Source organism: Rhinopithecus bieti, unplaced genomic scaffold (genome assembly GCF_001698545.2).
Source record: "Rhinopithecus bieti isolate Rb0 unplaced genomic scaffold, ASM169854v2 scaffold_56975, whole genome shotgun sequence".
Classification (NCBI taxonomy): domain Eukaryota; kingdom Metazoa; phylum Chordata; class Mammalia; order Primates; family Cercopithecidae; genus Rhinopithecus; species Rhinopithecus bieti.
The window spans coordinates 395,584-400,359 of record NW_016823127.1 but is presented as its reverse complement, the minus strand read 5'-3'; positions in this window follow the sequence as shown (position 1 = coordinate 400,359).

The following is a 4,776-nucleotide window of genomic DNA, read 5'->3' as shown; positions in this document are numbered from 1 at the left end:
AAAAAAAAAAAAAAAAAAAAAGTGAAAAGATGGGCTCTAGTCTAGGTCTCCCCACTGTCTGTGTCCTCAGATAAGTCCCTGTTCCTCTCTCATGGTTTCCACTGTGTCTGACTATGGTGATGAATTTAGATATTAATGAAAAAAGGAAATGGAAGACATTTCATCAAGATTCTTTTCCCCACCCTAATTCTTTCTTTCCTTATCAGATCTGAAGAGATGTGACATCAGAAAATATAGCTCAGAACTTCCTGATGTTTCTAAATCAGGCATGGGTCAAAGAGCTAGGCACACATTAGTAATCTGTAGGTGTTAGCCATTATTACTACGTGTTTGCCTAGCCCTTGGACAAGAGAATTCAAGTCTCTAGAGGTTAATACTTAACAACAACTTTTCTCAGTTATAATCACCCACTTTTAAATGTGGCCCCTTCTACCTGCTCAGGGACTATGTAATGGGGAGGCTGGAATAGTCGCCCTCTGTGGTAGAGAATGCTAGTCGTTCACCAATATCCCCAATCTCTTTGTCCCTTCCAAGTTGCTTTTTTTTTTTTTTGAGACGGAGTCTTGCTCTGTCTCCCGGGCTGGAGTGCAGTGGCCAGATCTCAGCTCACTGCAAGCTCCGCCTCCCGGGTTGACGCCATTCTCTTGCCTCAGCCTCCCGAGTAGCTGGGACTACAGGCGCCTGCCACCTCGCCTGGCTAGTTTTTTGTATTTTTTTTTTTTTAGTAGAGATGGGGTTTCACCGTGTTAGCCAGGATGGTCTCGATCTCCTGACCTGGTGATCTGCCCGTCTCAGCCTCCCAAAGTGATAGGATTACAGGCTTGAGCCACGGCGCCCGGACCCCTTCCAACTTTCATTAGATTTTTTTCCCTTGATACCAAGCTACTTTTTGCCTAGATTTTTTTTTTTTGAGATAGGGTCTTACTCTTTTGCCCAGGCTGGAGTGCAGTGGCACGAACATGGCTCACTGCAGCCTTGACCTCCTGGGCTCAAGTCATCCTCCCATCTCAGCCTCCCAAGTAGCTGGACTACAGAACTACAGGCCCCCATATCCAGCTAATTTTTAAATTTTCTTGTAGAGATAGGGTCTCACTATGTTGCCCAGGCCGGTCTCAAACTGCTGGGCTGAAGTCATCCACCCAACTCAGCCTCCCAAAGTACTGCGATTATAGGCATGAGCCACCAAGCCCAGCCCTGGATAAATTTTAATATTAAATATCCAAGACTGGGCGTGGTGGCTCACTCCTACAATCCTAGCATTTTGGGAGGCCAAGGTGGGTGTATCACGAGGTTAGGAGTTCAAGACCAGCCTGGCCAACATGGTGAAACCCCATCTCTACTAAAAATACAAAAATTAGCCAGACGTGGTGGCGGGCGTCTATAATCTCAGCTACTCGGGAGGCTGAGGCAGGATTCCTTGAACCCGGGAGGTGGAAGTTGCAGTGAGCCGAGATCATGCCACTGCACTCCAGCCTGGGCAGACAGAGCAAGACTCCATCTCGGGTGGGGGGGAAAAGTCCTATTTGGGAGAGGAATGCAGAGCTAGATGCAAGAATCAGATCACTTAAAAACTGGGATGAGTCTAGTGAAAATGTTTCAGGCCTGAGTATTTTCAAAACAACCTAGCAAAGCTGCCATCATATAATTTGATCTACGCGGACTGCCAGGCACTATGAGGCACCATAGAAAAAACAAGTTCAACAGCCCTCAGCCTCTGAGAATCATATAATTTGATTCTATGACCCTTTTTTTTCAAACCTTAGACACTTTTTTTTTTTGAGAGATGGGAGTCTCACTCTGTCACCCAGGCTGGAGTACAGTGGTGTGATGTGGGCTCACTGCAACCTCCACCTTACGGGTTCAAGTGATTCTCCTGCCTCAGTTTCCTGAGTAGCTGGGACGACAGGCGTGCGCCACCACGCCCAGCTGATTTTTGTCTTTTTTAGTAGAGACATGGTTTTGCTATATGTTGGCCAGGCTGGTCTCAAACTCCTGACCTCAGGTGATCTGCCCGCCTCTGCCTCCCAGAGTGCTGGGATTACAGGGGTGAGCCACTGTGCCTGGCCCACATTCTTTACATAAAATGATGAGATCGAATATCTACATCTGTACACATATACACTGATGACAACTGCCCAGTTTATCTTTTCTCCAATTTCACAGGTTGAAAACAGATGCTTTTTAAACAAATGACTTCTTTTTGCAGATGTTACCACTATGTTCAAATCCCGGACCAAGCCTCTGACACACCTGACTCCTCTCTTCCCTGTCCTTGTTGCCGCCATGTTGAGTCATTAGCTTAGCTCTGAGTTCCTATTCATTTCTAAGCATGAATCATCTCATACCCACAACTCTGTTAAAACTCCACCCTGCTTTTGTATTTTGCTTCTTTTTTCTGGCTAAAATTCAACTGCTAGGATGAACTTCCTCTCAACAAATAGTGCTTATCAACATTTCCCTCCCATTTCTACCATTCACTAGCCACACTTTAAAACAGCATAGAATTATTTCTGCTAAGGTTCAAATTAATCACTTTTCACTTTTTAATTGCCCTAAATGCCAGGGTTCTAACTTCACTTAAATGTAATCTCAAGGCTTGGTTAAAGGATAGCTGAGAAGTGCTTCTCAGGGGCTGAGGCCTGTTCGACTTGTTTTCTCTATGGTGCCTCACAGTGCCTGGCACTCTGCAGGCAGCTAGTCAGTGTTTGTTTAAAAAATTCCATCTTCTCTCCCTCACCTCTTCTCCCTTTGCTTTTTCCTTTAGATTCCTTTCACACTTCTTTATTTTTTGTTCCTACCCATTCATACATTCTTTCAATATAAAATACTCTATGCAGAATTCCACTTCTGGAATTGGGACAGAATACATGCCCTTATGTGCTGGCTTGCCAGCACTTTTTGGATCTTTTTATTATGCTGCTAGAATTGGGGAGTGCAGTACAATTCGCCAAAGCTTCAAAAGGAATAGGATCTTGGTTCCATGTGGGCGTTTAGCAAATATTTACCATTCCTGTATTCAGGAGAACACAGCTGAGAAACTCCTGTTATCATCCACACACGCTTGATGAACATAGTCCAGAATGTCAGTACTGGCCCAGCTCAGCAGCTGGAGGAACAGCTACTGACGGCACCTACAGGCCCTTCCAGTACTCGAGAAACAGGAGAGCGGTTAGTGGGGCGGGTTCTAGAGTCACAAGGCGTGGGGCCAAATCCTGCCATCAGTAGCTATGAACTCTCTGTGCCATGATTTCCTCATCTGGAAAAATGGGCAGCAACAGAATCCATCTTGGAAGATCAGTATGAGGACTGAGTGAACACAAGGAAAGCACTCAGAATAGTGTTTTGCAGCAAGTGTTCATACGTGTTAGTGATCCCATCATTATTCCCATAGTCAGATCAGGGGCCAAATGTACAGAAGTGAAAACTTTTCTACCAGAGTGTGACTGGATACACAGAATCTTGTTTCTGGAATTTATTTACCAGTGGGTGAAACTGGGCAAATCACCTAAAATGAATCCTAGTTTCCTAAGTTCATCACTGATGAGGTTGTTGCAAGATTGTTTGTACATATCACAAAGTACTAAGCACATTCAGGTATTCACCCTGAGTCCTTTCTTCTCCCTGGTTTTAGATCAGGAAATAATTTACAAATATCTGATTAGGAGTAGGAGAAATACTAATGGCTAGCCAAAAGGAAGCAGTCCAATGTACTGGGTTCTCCTTTCAGTGACATGACCTGATGATCTGAGACAAATTATCTTATCTCCCAGTGCGCCAGGTCCTGAAGAGTCAATTCTACTAGTGGCCAGATAATGGCCATGATGCATATAACATATTTACTCTGGTAAGGCATTACTCCGGTTACTACTGGCATTGGAAAAGAATTACTCTCATCATGGTTTTGTCTGCATCTGGGGATTAACATTCTTCCTTTTTTATTTTTTTGAGACGGAGTCTCGCTCTGTCGCCCGGGCTGGAGTGCAGTGGCCGGATCTCAGCTCACTGCAAGCTCCGCCTCCCAGGTTTATGCCATTCTCCTGCCTCAGCCTCCCGAGTAGCTGGGACTACAGGCGCCTGCCACCTCGCCCGGCTAGTTTTTTGTATTTTTTTAGTAGAGATGGGATTTCACCGTGTTAGCCAGGATGGTCTCGATCTCCTGACCTCGTGATCCACCCGTCTCGGCCTCCCAAAGTGCTGGGATTACAAGCTTGAGCCATGGCGCCCGGCCTGGGGATTAACATTCTTCTAAGAGTAGGCCTCTGGCTCTTTCAGGGCAAATGGTCCATACCTGTGTTTTACAAATCACCCCAAATAGGTTGCTTCCAGCCGTAATTCTGGTCTCTATGTGGCAATAATTTCATTTCCAAACTAAGAGAGTAAGAAAAAGGTCTTCTGGAATTGCCAATACGCACTGCTTGAAGAACCCTTGAGCTTCTCTGCAGTGAGGACTGCGTGGGCCTAACCCTTTCTAGTTGGGGTCATCAGGCAAGATCACCACCTGAGTTGCTATGGACTGCAGATATGCTGTTGTGTCCATCAAGACACCACAGAACTGGCCGGGCGCGGTGGCTCAAGCCTGTAATCCCAGCACTTTGGGAGTCCGAGACGGGTGGATCACGAGGTCAGGAGATCGAGACCAACCTAGCTAACACGGCGAAACCCCGTCTCTACTAAAAATACAAAAAACTAGCTGGGCGAGTTGGCGGGCGCCTGTAGGCCCAGCTACGTGGGATGCTGAGGCACGAGAATGGCGTAAACCCGGGAGGCGGAGCTTGC